Here is a 15,484-nt window from a genome sequence, read left to right as displayed (position 1 = left end):
CAGTGAGACCAGGTTTCAAAATAAAGAATAAAAAATAGGGCAGGAGGTGTAGCTCGGAGGTCGAATGCCCCTGGGTTCAACCCCCAGACCCACAGGGGGAAAAAAAATTCAGACTTTAGAATGACAGTAGGCTGCATATGATATACATTACATAACACTGCCACAAGGGTCTGAGATAATCCCCATGATCAAAAACATTCATATTTAGCTGGCTATGGTGCCATACATCTGTTATCCCAAAACTTGAGAGGCTGAGACAGGAGGATTGCAGATTTGAGGCCAGCCTCAGCAATTTAGCAAGGTCCCTCAGCAATTTAGTGAGACTCTATTTCAAAATAAAAAATGGTTGGGTGTGGTGGCACACACTTGTAATCCCAGTATTTGGGAGGCTGAGACAGGAGGATTGCAGTTTGCGGACAGCCTCAGCTACTTAGTGGGGCCCTTTGCAAGTCAGTGACCCTATTTCAAAATTTAAAAAAATGGGGGGGGGGTGTACCTTGCTTGGAAGTAGAATGCTTCTGGGTTCCATCCCCAGTACCAAAAAAATTGTTTTAATTAAAAATAAATAAATAAAAATAAAATGATTTGGGGGCATAGCTCAAAGGAAGAATGCTTCTGAGTTTCATCTCCAGTACCAAAAAAATAAAAAATTGTATTTCAACAAAAAGTATGTATATTCATGCTATAGCAAATAAATACAGATCAAACCAGGTGCAGTGATACACACCTGTAATCCCAGCATTCGGAAGGCTAAGATAGGAGGATCACAGATTCAAGGCCAACCTCAACAATTTAGTAAGATACTGTTTCAAAACAAAAAATAAAATAGGAGTAGGGAAATAGCTCAGAGATAGAACATCCCTAGGTTCAATTCCCAATAGCAAAATAAATAGTTTCTTTTTTTTTTTTTTTTTTTTTTTGGTGGTACTGGGGATGGAACCCTTCTACCTCCGGGCTACACTCTCAGACCTATTTTATATTTTTATTTGGAAACAGGGTCTCTTAAGCCAGCAAGGCTGGCTTCGAACCTGTGCGATCCTCCTGTCTCTACCTCCCAAGCGCGGGGATTACAAACGTGCGCCACCACACCCGGCTTAAATAGTTTCTTAACTGGTTCTGAGTAGAAGTTTACACTTTTTTCTGGGGGGTGGCAGGTACCGGGGTTTGAACCCAGGAACATTCTACCTCCAAGCTACACCCCTAACCCTTTATTTTTTTTAGTGTATTTATTTATTTTGTGTGTGTGTGTGTGTGTGTGTGGTACTAGAGATAGATGGAACCCAGGGGTCTTCTACCTCCAGGCTACAACCCCAGCTCTATTTTATTTTATAAATTTTATTTTATTCTTTTTTTATTTTTGCAGTACTAGGGATAGAACCTAGGTGCATTCTACCTCCAAGATACATTCCCCAGCCCAACTTTTTTTGTGTGTGTGGTTCTGAGGATAGAACCCAGGGGCATTTAACCTCCAAGCTACTTCCCCTGCCCTATTTTTTATTCTTTAATTTGAAACTGGGGCCGGGCATGGTGGCACACGCTTGTAATCCCCGCACTTGGGAGGTGGAGACAGGAGGATCTTGCAGGTTCAAAGCCAGCCTCACTGGCTTAAGAGACCCTATTTCCAAATAAAATATAAAAATAGGTCTGGGAGTGTAGCCCAGAGGTAGAAGGGTTCCATCCTCAGTACCACCAGAAAGAAAGAAAGAAAGAAAGAAAGAAAGAAAGAAAGAAAGAAAGAAAAGAAGGAAGGAAGAAAGAATGAATTTGAAACTGGGTCTCACTAAGTTGTGGAAGGCCTCACTAAGTAGCTCAGGCTGTTTCACAATCCGTGATCCTCTGGTCTCAGCCTACTGAATGCTGGGATTACAAGCGTGCGCCACCACACCTGGCCCCAGCCCTATTTTTTTTATTATTTATTTATTTATTTATTTATTTATTTATTTATTTATTTTGTGGCACTGGGGATGGAAGCCAGGGGCTTTCTACTTCCAGGCTACACTCCCAGACCTATTTTATATTTTATTTGGAAACAGGGTCTCACTAAGTTGTTGAGAGCCTCACTAAGTAGCTGAGACTGGCTTTGAACTTGCCTGATCCTCCTGTCTCAGCCTTCTTTTTTTATATATTTTTTTATTTTTTTAATTTATTTTTATTGGCGCATTGTAATCATACATCACATTGAAATACAAGACTTGAGAGGATATCCAAGCACACATCATCCAATTAGCCCTCATCCAGTCCCCATCCCATTCCCTCCCCCTCCCTCGATCCCATGCTTGTTTGGTGATTAACTTTGATACATATGTTTATGTACCTCCTGCTTTTTAAAGAGGCTCCATCCTCCCCTTTTACATACCCTCTGATTGGTCACCTTAATTGCTTCATTATAGGGCCCTTTCTATAGCTCGACCACTTCCTGTTGCCCCTTTCCTCCCAGTCATTGCTGATTAGGGGAAGCATCTGGTTTTAATTTTCTGCGATATGTCTCTGTGCATGCCACGTTGCAAATACCGATCCCACTCTTGACGGCTCCAGTAGTGGCCTGGCTACCCGGTGGACTGATCCAGACCTCGCTGGCTCAAGCAGCAGCCTTGCCTCATGGGAGGCCCTGATTCTGGTCTCGCTGGCCCTGACACTGGCCTAACCCCTCAGCTTGCTCCGATCTCGGCCTCGTAGGCCCCAGCACCAGCCTTGTCTCACGGCAGGCTCCAATGCTGGGCTCGCTAGCCCCAGCACCGGCCTAACCCCTCAGCAGGTTCCGATCCCGGTCTTGGAGGCCTCAATAGCCTCACGGAAGGGTCCGATGCCGGCTGCTGGCCCCAGCACCGGCCTGACCCCTCGGCAGGCTCCGATCCTGGCCTCGGAGGACCCAACACCGGCCTTGCCTCACGGCAGGCTCCGATCTCGGCCTCACTGGCCCCAGCACCAGCCTAACCCCTCTGCAGGCTCCGTTCCCGGCCTTGGAGGCCTTAATAGCGGCCTTGCCTCACGGAAGGCTCCGATGCTGGCCGCTGGTCCCAGCACCGGCCTAACCCCTCAGCAGGCTCTGATCCTGGCCTTGGAAGCCCCAGCACCGGTGTGCCTCATGGCAGTCTCCACTGTCTCAGCCTTCTAAGTACTGGCATTAAAGCGTGTGCCACCACACCTGGGTCCTATTTTATTTTTTATTTGAAAACAGAGTCTTGTTAAGTTGCTCAGAGCCTCACTAAGTTACAGAGGATAGCTTCGAACCTACAATCCTTCTGTCTCAACCTCCTAAGTACTGGAATTATCAGTGTGTGCCACCACACAGAAGTTCTTAAACTGATGTCCCAGGCCTATGAATCTGTTGAAATCATAGGCAAAATTTAATGCATATGTACATTTTTTTCTGGATGAAATGCCTTTTGGCACTCATTAGATTCTCAATGTGATAATGAGAGTGTGGCAGAGTTGGTACTAACCTTGAAAACTTAGTTGAAAATTTTATGTGTTGGAAAATAATATGTTTGCCAGACAGGAGGATTGCGGTTTGAGGACAGACTCAGCTACTTAATGAGGCCCTTTGCAACTCAGTGAGACCCTGTTTCAAAATAAAGAATAAAAAATAGGGCTGGGAGGTAGAATGCTCCTGGGTTTCAGTTCCAGTACATACATACATACATACATACATGTATGTTTGAAAAAACTGTGACCTCTCATTGGGTTCTCAAAATAGCTTAGGGGATGCTTTTGGAATCTCAAGACAGTGGAGAAGGGAGCCTCTGACTGGCATGTGCAGGTTCTCCTGAGTCCTCAAAATTCTCTTCTCTCTGTAGTGAGGTCCCTAGTCTCTAAGTGAAATAAGCCAGAGTCAGAAAAACTAGGATGAAAGGTTTTCTCTCTGATGTGGAAGCTAGAAAGAGAAAAGGAAATAAACAGGACCTCATGAAAATGAAGAGAGAGACAAGAGTAGTGGAAGGAGATCAGGAAGGAAAGGAGAGGCTTGCAGGAGGAAACAGAATAAAGGATACAGAATAAATAATCTTCTGGGCATATATAAATGTACCACTACCAATCTGACCATCATGTACAATTACAATGCACCAATAAAAAATGTTTTAATAAAATAAATTAATCTAAATTTTTTTAAAGTGTGTTTGTAGTCGGGTGGTGCACACTTGTAATCCCAGTACTTGGGAGGCTGACACAGGAAGATCGCAAGTTTGAAACCAGCCTCAGCAGCTTAGTGAATGAGGCCCTCCACAATTTAGTGAGACCCTGTTTGAAAATAAAAGAATAAAATAAGGCTGGGGGTACAGCTCAGAGGTAGAATGTCCCTGGGTTCAATTCCAAAATTTCCAAGAAAAAGTGTGTTTGGGGTCGTATGTGATCTTTCACTTCCTTCTTCACTCTTTCCCTCCTCTCCTTAGCCCCAAATTTTATCATGCCAAAAGGAAAAGGGTTTATGTGTTGGGAGGGGTTTAACCCCTTCTGCTGCATCAGAAATTTTCTATAAGTCATATTGTTCTGAAGTGGTGTTTTCCCTCTTCCAGATCTCTAATAGAAGGGTCACGATGAGCCGGGCGTGGTGGTGCACGCGTGTGATCCCAGCATTCAGGAGGCTGAGACAGGAGGATCGCAGTTCACGGGCAGCCTCAGCTACTTAGTGAGGCCCTCTGCACTCAGTGAGACTCTGCTTCAAAATAAAGAATAAAAAGTAGAGCTGGGGTGTAACTCAGAGGTAGAATGTCCCTGGGTTAGAGCCCTAGTACTGCGAAAAAAAATTTTTAAAAGAAGGGTTTACAGAGGAAAGTGATTATGGAGCCTCAGAGAAAAAGAGGGGTGGGGAACCGGGAGGGTTGAAATTTTCTTAATTTATATTTTAAACATTACTACATTACACATATTGCCTCGAATTGTTGAGAGGCATGATGCAAAATGTAGAATATGGATGTGTGTGTGTGTGTGTGTGTGTGTGTGTGTGTGTGTGTGTGTTACTGGGGATTGTACCTAGGAGCATTCTATCTTCAAGCTATGCCCCAGCCCTCTTTTGTTTTGTTTTGGGTTTATGTTAGGTTTCTGAGTCTCACTAAATGCTGAGGCTGGCCTTGAACCTGCTATCCTCCTGTCTCAGCCTCCCAAGAACTGGGATTAAAAGTGTGTGTCACCACACCTGGCTTGCAAAATTGGAATTTTAGAAAGATTTCAAATAATTATAGATTTTTTTCAGTGATAAAATGGGATAGCTAAGAAGTAATGGGATGATAATCACTGCTCTGTTGAAAGATTGTGACAAGCTCAGAATCACTCAAAGACATAGGTTCTTGTTTTCTGTTTTGTTTTCTTTTGTTTTTTTCAGAATAGGTTTTTTTTTGGGGGGGGGGTGCTGGAGTTGGAACCCATGGACATTCTACCTCTGAGCTACATTCCCGACCCTATTTTCTATTTTTCATTTTGAAACAGGATGTTGCTAAGTTGGTGAGGGTCTCACTGAGTTTATGGTGTATGCCATCATACCCAGAAAATGTTTCTTTTTTTTTTTTTTGGTGGTACTGGGGGTGGAACCCAGAGGCTTTCTACTTCCAGGCCATACTCCCAAGACCCATTTTATTTATTTATTTATTTTTCAAAAAGCATCAAAAAGTGAGTATATTTAACCAAAATCAGCTCAATAGAGCAAATGGGTGACAAGAAGAATAATCCATGCTATATAGCATGTTTAGTGAACTGAAGCAGACAAAGTTGGTTGAAAGCAGGCAGAGGAACTTTGTTGTAAGAATTAGAACCGAGGGGCTCAATAATCATCGGGCATCCGCTCAATGTTGTACCTATGGTTAGAAATGTACATGATAGGAACTCCAGGGATCTTCCGGATTCTTCGTTTAAGGTCATGGTCAACTGTGGCCACGATGTAACACTTGTGCTGAGTTACTCTTTGTACTAAGCAGTCATCTGCATAGGTTCCTTTGTGTGTGCATGGTAATCGTTCAAACCATGGTGGGTCCTTGGCAATTCTTAAAGCCACTCAATACTTCTGCCCCAGTTTTTCAATTTCAGCCATTACACAATCAGTTATACAAGGGATACACTTGGCATATAGACAATCCATCATTGATTGCACTAAGTCCAATTTGGCTTTAATGGAAAAGTTGATAAAGTTGGTATCAACCAGAATGTGGTAAGGTGGGCCCAACTGAGTGTTATATTGGAAGAATAAGCATGAAGGGTGTTGGGGGACTTCTATTTCTTTCAGTAGACTGGGATCTTTCTTTGGTTTCTTTTTTGGTTTTAATCTATCCTTTTCTTTAAGTCTCTCATCTCTAAGACTAAGCATTCGCTTCATGGTCACGTACTTCCTTGTTTTCTTTTGCTTCCCCATGATCACTCTCTTTCCCGTCGGTTCCGGAATCCCCCATTTTATATTTTATTTGGAAACAGGGTCTCACTAAGTTGCTGAGAGCCACATAAGTAGCTGAGGCTGGCTTCAAACCTCTACGATCCTCCTGTCTCAGCCTCCCAAGCACGGGGATTACAAGCGTGCGCCACCACGCCCAGCTGGAAAATGTTTCTTAATATCTGTGGATAAAGGATTTCATTAATTTTAGCTTTTCATTGTTAATTTCCAGTTTCTTGGTTTATGATCAGAGGGTATGGTCTTTACATTTAAAACTTTTGAGATTTATAAAGCTTTATTTCTGGACGAATGCATGCTTGATTTTATAACTGCTTCAGGGCATTGAAAAAGCATATTTTCTTGGGATGGAGGGTATAGTTCATGTTAAAGTGCTTTCCTGGCATGAATGAGGCCCTAGGCTTGATATTTGTTTGTCCCTAAAGAAAATGGGGACAGTAAAACACTATGTCCCGGAATGCCCCATTTCTGTTCCCAAAAACCTAGCCAAGTTAAGGAAACAATGAGAGCAAGCCTTGGACAGAAATTCCAGATATATATTATCTTGAAGGACACTGGCTTTGTCTTATGCACAGGGAAAACTAGGGCAAAGTAGTATTACCCGTAGAAACAGCTGCAGGTACTTGCTTTCCTACAGTATACCAGGACAGCTGCTTCTTGGGATGCTGAGCATACAAGCAAACTGAGCTGATGCTGATGATGTCGTTGCTTCTGCAGCCTGATAGATACAACCCTCTCTGAAGGGGGTCAAGCACGGAACTGAGAACACCATGAAAAAATATGTGTCATCTACCCCGCTGGCACCTTGGACAAACACCAGGCATGGGATGAGAGAGGAGGCACTGCTCGGTGAAGCACCCTGGGAAACAGAAGCGCTAGCTGTTCAGTCTGCCATAACTGAATGCTTCTTGGAGCAGCCCCTGTTCTCTCGTCAGCATTCTCCAGTAGATCATATGTCTTGCACACTGTATTGAGGTACTTCTTTAGGTTTTCTGCAACCTACCCCACTAACCTGGCACAACTGGGCTATGGACACGACACATACCCAGCACCGCCAAAAAGTCAAGAGTGTATATTCTCTATTTATGTGTGCATCTGTTTAACACAACTTATTCATTGCATTGTTCAAATCCTCTTAGATCAAAGCTTATGTTTTTTCTACTTGGTCTGTTAAACTCAGAAGTATTTTATTCAAGTCCTCTGGGTAGTTATAGTTTTCTTTTTAGGTATTTCTCTGCTGCGTTACATGATGTGTGTGGTTATTATATCTTCTAGAATTGTACCTTATTTCATCCTTACATAATGTCACTATTTAAATGTTTTGCACATGATTTCCATTTGTAGGAGAGTAATGTCGCACATCTTTCTTATTAATTCTTGATAATTCTTTGGTTTGGTTTTTTTTTTTTTTTGTCCTTCAATGAAACCCTCATTTTGAAACATTTTTCTTCAAGCAACAAAGGTGGTAGAGGAGATTCCTCTAGTCTCAACAAGCTGTATGATACACTGCCTCCATAGAGCATTAACAAAACCGAAGATGTTGCATTTCTTTTAAAATAATTTAAAATATACTAAATTTCCTAAAGCAGATTTTGTCTGAATGAGGTGTTTAGATTGGGCAGGTACATGCCACCGAAGGAGAACAGTACTTTAAGGAGCTGTTTTTGTTTCCAGGAGGTTGAAAGTGGCCAATGAGCCTGACAAGGTCAAGGCGCGAGCTAAGGGAGGCCACACCCACCTTCCACAAAACCAAGACAGCTTCACAATGACTCCATTTGCCCACTCTGGCTTTTAGATGCCATTGAGAAAACACAGTTGTACCTTAACATCTTTTGAGAAAATACAAATAAATATGATGCTAATAAATGGCCAACTGACAACTCAGCCATTTGAACAGTCATGCATCTTAGCAATAATCCTTGTATGATCTGATGTAAAACCTGGCCTCTACACATGCACACCACTGTCTAAAGGAAAAAGCCAATAATGGTGTCTGTCACCCAGGAGCCCAGCCTGACTCATCTGTAACTCAGTTAACACCTCACACAATGGATACACGAGAACTTAGTCCTGCTGGTCAGGAGCCACCGTGGGAGCAGCCCTGACCACAGGAGATTGGACCACGCTGCCCACACCACACTGGAGGAGACGACCGGACTGCAAGACATGGCAGCTGTTTCCCAGCTGAGGATGCGAGCTTCACCGCCACGAGGGAGAGGAGCTGGATGCCTACGCTTACTGCCCAAACACATCCATAACTGCACTTGGAATCAAAACGACTAGGAGTTGGACATCGTTCACCAGTGGACTGAAGACTGGAGGTAAGGCGTCACCGCGGAGGTGGGAGCCTGCTGTAAGATGCTTGCACGCACCATGGGGGAAAGGGTCTGCACCAAGCCACTGGGATCCGGCTGGCTACATTCCATTAACAATCCCGAAGAATTCCATCTCAATCCAAGACCAGATGTTGGGCCTATTCCAGCTATTCCTTTGCTGGGAAGATTTATCCTGCTACCAAGAAAACAAGATGTGCAGCGTTGCCTAAAAAGTCCTATACGTAGCCGGGCGTGGTGGCCCACGCTTGTAATCCCTGCGCTTGGGAGGCAGAGACAGGAGGATCGTGCAGGTTTGAAGCCAGCCACGCGTGCTGGCTTAGGAGACCTTGTTTCCAAAACAAAAATGTAAAAATAGGTCTGGGAGTGTAGCTCAGAGGTAGAAGGGCTTCCAGGAACCCCAGTACCACCAAAAAAAAAAAAAAAAAAAGTCCTGTACGTGAGGAACTCTTTCATCTTCTTGCATCTTCTTGAGGATTGGCAGTGCTAGGACTTGGTAAGTCGTCAGGAAACTTCGAAGGGCTTTCGGCATAAGTGCTTCAATGAGAAGAGGACTCCAGGAGCCGTCCAGAACTGGACGTGGCCATCTCGGGTCCCTGTGGCAATAACTCCACCGTGTGGAAAGAATGTGCAGCAAAGCCCATTGGTCATGGGAGCGAAGGCCCCGGGTACTTTCAGCCCCAGGACCCAGATCCTGAGGAGCCTGTCATCTGCCACTGTGGCGAGGCACAGGAGAGAAGCACACGGATCTCAGTGAGCTCATGTGGACCTCGCTGTCCATGGCGGGCTCCAGCTGGGTGTGGTGCAGTGTAGGGGTCCCACATGATCACGCTGGTGTCGTAGGAAGCGGTGACGAGCAGAGTTGGGGGAGAAGTCACAAGAGACAATGCTGCTTTGGTGGCCCTCCAGCTTCCGGATTAACATGTAGGAGCGCAGGCTTGTCTCCAGCCGCTGAGCACAGCATGCCGCAGTCAGGGGAGATGGAGCAGCAGTACACCCACTGCAGGTGGCCCGACAGCACCCGGATCTGCTTACCGTGTCTGTGCAGGTCCCAGATGCGGAGAGTCTTGTCTCTCTATGCAGAGACCAAAATCAAACTGCCGCTGGGTGTGAAGCTGAGATCTCTCACAACATCTTGGTGGCCAGAAAGATTCAAAAGCAGGAGCCCTGTCTGCACCTCCCAGATCTTGATCTGTCTGGCATTAAGCCCCGTAGTGAGGATCAGGCAGGAGATGCTAGGCACCTGGGGGGGGAGGGTGCCCAGAGCTTCCTGCTGGGTGAGGAAGGCCAGGGGCTGAAGGCCAAGCCCCACACGATCTGCCCATAGTCCAGCGTCTTCTCCTTGGGGCTACCCCATCCTTTTGTGCCATTTTTGCTGCTTCGGCTTTTGGCTTCAACCCCTTTAGGGATGAACTGCTCCTCCAGGGGCCAGGGGATCAGCTTGGCGATGTAGTGTCCATGAGACCAGACAAACCAGGAGCCGTCCGGGGAGAAGGCCACACTCCAGGTCTCACAGCTAGACTTCCAGTCAAATTGGTGGGGGCGCCCGGACTTGAGCTCAGCCAGCAGCAGTGGCTCCTCTCTGGCCTCCATGGAGGACGCACGCAGGCGCCGGCCACCACCACCGCTGTCGCCGCCCCCTTGATTATTCTTTGGAAGAGTGATATGCAAACAAGGTGCAGATATCGAGAAGCACAGTATGACATAGAGTAAAATGTAAGTTTCCCTTCCAACTTTGTTCCCAGCCACCTAGTTCCCCTCCCTAGCCACAGCTACACTGCCATTTTCTTGTTTGTGTGTCTTTCAGGATACTGAAATGTTTGAGCCGCTGCCCCGCAGGGGGCAGGGCAGGAAGCTAGGAGGTGGAGCCCTGTGATTCCCAGAGGAGACCACGCCCCTCAATAGAAGAGAAGCCCGAGACAGAGAAGCGCGCTCTCCCCCAATAGCCCCTGCGGGCCCTGAGGGCTGGCGGCTGACTCCCCATGAATAAAGACATGCATATCATCTTATATCGGCGTCCTGTGTGTATCTGTGCGCCAATGGGACCTGCTGCATCTTTATTAATCATCTTGGTGCCGACCCGTGTCGAATTGGGCCTTAATCCACTGAGCCCCAAGGACCCGCAGCCCCACAGAGCCCGGCTAGCGCTTCTTGGACTGTCCATCCGCTCTACCTGCAGCTGACACTCCATCTGTGCACAAGCTCAGACTTTGCACAAAAGTGCCGGCCCACAGGACCTGCACCGGCGCAAGTCGGTTCCTCCATCTGCCAGCCCCCACGCCACCTTCGCGGCGATGCCAACATGGCGGCGCCAGCCCGCCCCTCCATCCGGGAGACTACCACGCTGCCGCACACCAGCGACTCAGGCTCCGGCCCCTGGGCTACCATTCGCAACTCAGGCTCCAGCCACTGCCTCTGCACCCCACCATGCTCCAGGTGAGCGCCGCCGCCACTGCCACCCCTGCTGCCCCGTGCCTGCCCGGACCGTAATCCTTCTTCTTCTCCGGGAGAGCCTGCAGCCATCTTCCCGGCCCCGGCTCTGCTGAGAGCCGGCGGCCATCTTTCCAGCCCTGAGTCAGGCTCCTTGGGTGATGCTGGCACCTGCTCTGCCTGCCGACTGCCTGCGCGGGCCAGGACCTCTGCCTGCTGCTTGGACCTCCTAAAACCGCCGTTCCAGCTCAGTGCTCCGGTCACCGCCGGGATCTCTGGCTGGTTTGCCCCGCCCGCCCCGAGCCAGGCTCATTGGGCGGCGCACAGCCAGCCTCGGCGTCTGCCACAGTCACCCGCACCAGGCATAGCTCTACTCGCTGCTGCTGCTCTGTTCTGCCCGCCCAAGCCAGGCTCACTGGCGGTGCTCCTTGGGGCCCAGCCTCAGCGTCTGCCACGCGCTTGGAAGCCATTTTGTCTCCACGCCGTGGCCCGGCAAGCCACGCCGCCTGCATGCCCCCACTGATCCTGCCTGCACCAGCCACCAACACCGCCCACACCAGCCACCGGCATCCGCACACACCAGCTCCACCGCACCCCCAGCAGCTTCTCAGTGCTTCTGTCGCAGCCAGCACTGGCTGGCAACGCTTCACTCCGGTAAACTGCCTCCTTCTCTTGGTTAGCGGGTTCTGGACTTGGGTCTTCCGGTCCACTGGGACCCCAAAATCCAAGCGCTTGATGACCCATTGTCCCCTGGTCCACTGGGACCACCTTCCAGATGACCAGGTCATCCTCCGGTTTTGAGAAGGGGTGAAGACGTTCTTCCCTATCTCTTAACCTCCGTTTCCGAACGATTGAGCAGGGATATCGGAGACGCCCATTTCCTGTTCTTCGTTTCCGCCCGCAAACCAATTATGGGAAGTTGAACCTTTAAACTAGCAGATGCCCTGAGCGCCTGTCTGGCCTTGATATGAGTTGGGAAATGGGTTGCGGTGGTCCAGGAATAGTTAGGAATTTTTCAGCTGCTATTTATTTTCCCGCCAGCCACAGCCGCCATCTTGGACACCACGTGGCAACTCACAGGCGCCACCTGGTGTTCCTTCTGGGTCACAGGCTTATAATTCTGCGGGCTCATGGCCGCCATTTTGTGATGAAACGTGGGTGCCGGGGTCACAGGCCCCATCTCCCTCTCTCCTGGACCCACTTTGTGAGGTGGCTGGTGCAGAAGGTGTGATCCGGGTCCATGTTCCTTTTTCCCCTCATCCTCCTTCCTCCATCTTCCTTGCTGGTCCAGGGTAACTCTACTGATACAGGGTAAGCCAGTTTCCTCTTTGGCCTGCTCAATCTTTCAGGCCTTAGTCTTCCTCCCCAATCTCTGCCCAGGGTGATGACGGCAAGCCCTCCAGCCTCTGCCCACGGTTTAGGCCATATCTAAAAGGGCTCCGTTACAACAGCTCCAGGACAAATTCTTTTGCACAGTGTTGGGACCCACTAAACTTTGTTTCTCTCGACATAACTCTCTTTGATGTTTATATTTTAGCAGGTCCACTTGTTTACATACTACCGTGCTCTCCCTCTTTGGATGCCAAACTGCCATAAGTATTAAACCTCTAAAATTGGTAACTGATGCTCCTGATGCAGTAACAGGTGTTTGTTTAACCAGACAAATCCATACCCACTCAATGCTGAAAAGAGTGGTGTGGGGTCCTCTCCAGGAGGCACTGTTATTAATGACTCTGGTCTAATGAAAAACTGCTAAAGGGGCGGCACATGTCTTCCTCAGGGAAATGTTGCTATTTGTATTAATAGATCTAGTGACAATCTGCCTCATATTTAAAAGGGCTCCTGCCCAGCCTGGGTTCCACTCTCACGATTTTCTTATTTCTTTAATAGCACCTTGCCTGTTAAAATCTTCTCAAAGCAAACCAGGTCACCGAGCTCTCCAGGGTAACCTCCAACTCTCTCTGTGACCACACCCACCTGCCCCCTTCCAACGGCTCAGACTCCGATTTCTCCCGGCCTGGGGCACCTGGTGACGCCCCGTCACAGCAGGAAGTAACGAGAGGGGGTAATCATTGTCCTGTATCTCCCCCCTTAGTCAAAGAGGTCGGGATGAAAGGTTTGAGCCGCTGCCCCGCAGGGGGCGGGGCCGGAAGCTAGGAGGCGGAGCCCTGTGATTCCCAGAGGAGACCACGCCCCTCAATAGAAGAGAAGCCCGAGAGAGATAGAGAAGTGCCCTCTTCCCCACTAGCCCCCGCGCCCACGGGGGCTGGCGGCTGACTCCCCACGAATAAAGATATGCATATCTTATATCGATGTCCTGCGTGTATCTGTGCGCCAATGGGACCCGCCGCATCTTTATTTATTAATCAGATACCTCTTTTTTTCTTTTTTCCATCCTTCCTTGTCACTTTGGTTAGGTGCAGTTTGGCTGAACAACATAAGGCTGGGTTTTATTTATTTATTTATTTATTGCAGTACCAAGGATGGAACCCAGGGGCATTCTACCTCCAAGCTAAACCCCAGCCCTAGTTTTTGTTCTTTATTTTGAAGCAGGGTCTCACTGAATTGCAAAGGGCCTCACTAAATAGCTGAGGCTGGCCGCAAACTGCTATACTCCTGTCTTAGCCTCCAGAATACTGGGATTACAAGAGTGCGCCGCCACAACCAGCTTCAGTTTTATTTAATTCAATGTCTTTCTGATGGATGAATTCAGGCTGTTTATAGTTAGAAAAAAACTAATGATAAATGTAAAATCAAGTGACTTGTTTTATTCCTTTACTCTCTATATTTTATATTTGCCATTTATAATCCTTAGTGCTGATTTCTCTATTTTCTATTTCCTTTTTCTGGCATGGTCTAGTATCTTTATTTTTTTTCCTCCTATTAATTTGAAGTTCTAGGCAGGCATGGTGGTGCACGCTTGTAATACCACCATTTGGGGGGCTGAGAAAGGAGAATCACAGTTTTGCAGCCAGCCTCAGCTACTTAGTGAGGGCCTTTGCAACTCAGTGAGAACTTGTTTCAAAATAAAGAATAAAAAGCAAGGCTAGGGAGCTGGGTGTGGTGGTGTACGCTTGTAATCCCAGCATTTGGGAGACTGAGACAGGATGATTGTGGTTCTCGAACAGCCTTAGCTATTTAATGAGGCCCTCCATAACATAGTGAGACCCTGTTTTAAATAAAGAATAAAAAACAGGGCAGAGGGTGTAGCTCAGAGGTCGAATGTCCCTGGGTTTCATCCCCAGACCCGCAAAAAAAAAAAAAAAAAAAAAAAAAAAAACCAGGGCAGGGGTATAGCTCAGAGGTAGAATGCCTCTGGGTTTCATCCCCAGTACCACAAATAATAAATAAATAAATAAATTTATTTGAAGTTCTACAATGTCTGTGTGCCGCCTTTTCCTCGGCATTTGAGTGTGTAATTTCCACGCAAAATTGGCTCATCGCTTAAAGAAAGCAGTGCCCCGAGGGAGAGTGTTGTCTCTGGCCAAAGTAGTCCCCCACTCTTAGATATTCTCTCATAACTATTATTCTTTTGGTAATGATTCTTTTAACTTTCCACACGAATTGCTCCAGTGATGTAAGATCAGAAGTGTGAGAGAAACTGAGTCTGTGGAAAATAAATTTTCTAGTAATTTGTCTAAGCCTCTAAACGCCCTCGGCTTTGTTCAAATGGTAATAAAATCTAATCAGAATTCAGATACTGTGGAAGCATTCCAGTTACCGCAATTACAAATGCAGAATTCCTCCCTATCTTTGACCTTATTCTAATCATTTCAATAGAGCCAAGGGCTAGGAGAAATCTTGACCTTTGCACCTAGTGATAGCACTGCCTGGAGACAGGGCGACACCACCTGGTTAAAATAGTTATGACAGAACAAAAGACATATAATAAAAACTTCATGTTGTTTTTTGGGCCCTGTCTACTAAAATATATTTCAAGTGTTTAATAGGGTGAAGCGTTCAGACAGCAGATGGTATTGCAGACAAAATCCAGCAGACATTCATCGAAATCCTCTAAATCATCATAAATGTACACGGATTTCCCTACGCCAACTACATGTATGAAAGCTGGAATCTCCGACTTCGTCCCCATGCAGCTCAAAGGAGGTTGCTAGATAGAGAAGGACATTGGACTAAGCCCTAGGAATAAAAGATTCTGAAAGGGTTAAAGAAAACTCTTAAAAACTGAATTCTTCAAGTGATTTTGGGTGTGACTTTTGTTCCTCTGGAATTTTCCCACTAAAAGCCTCTGCAGCTGCAAGGCCAAGGCAAGGCCAAAGGGGCTGACTTAAAGCACAAGACCCACCTGCAGGGTCATGGGACTGATTTCAATCACAAAGACCTGTGA

At 47.0% G+C, this 15,484-nt stretch overlaps 2 pseudogenes across 2 annotated transcripts; both read right to left on the bottom strand.

Moving 5' to 3' along the window:
* Positions 1 to 5,740: 5,740 nt before the first annotated feature.
* LOC308262888 (rRNA-processing protein FCF1 homolog) lies at positions 5,741 to 6,340 on the bottom strand (annotated as a pseudogene). Its single transcript has one exon. The product of its transcript is annotated as an rRNA-processing protein FCF1 homolog (transcript).
* Positions 6,341 to 8,608: 2,268 nt separating this feature from the next.
* LOC308263561 (WD repeat and SOCS box-containing protein 2-like) lies at positions 8,609 to 10,308 on the bottom strand (annotated as a pseudogene). Its single transcript has 2 exons — positions 9,114 to 10,308; positions 8,609 to 8,688 (listed from the first exon to the last, which is right to left on the bottom strand). The product of its transcript is annotated as a WD repeat and SOCS box-containing protein 2-like (transcript).
* Positions 10,309 to 15,484: the final 5,176 nt, after the last annotated feature.

This window comes from Muscardinus avellanarius, assembly GCF_963383645.1.
Source record: "Muscardinus avellanarius genome assembly, chromosome: 5".
In the NCBI taxonomy this organism is placed as follows: domain Eukaryota; kingdom Metazoa; phylum Chordata; class Mammalia; order Rodentia; family Gliridae; genus Muscardinus; species Muscardinus avellanarius.
Note: the sequence above shows the minus strand (reverse complement) of the source record. Positions and strands in the feature narration are given on the sequence as shown.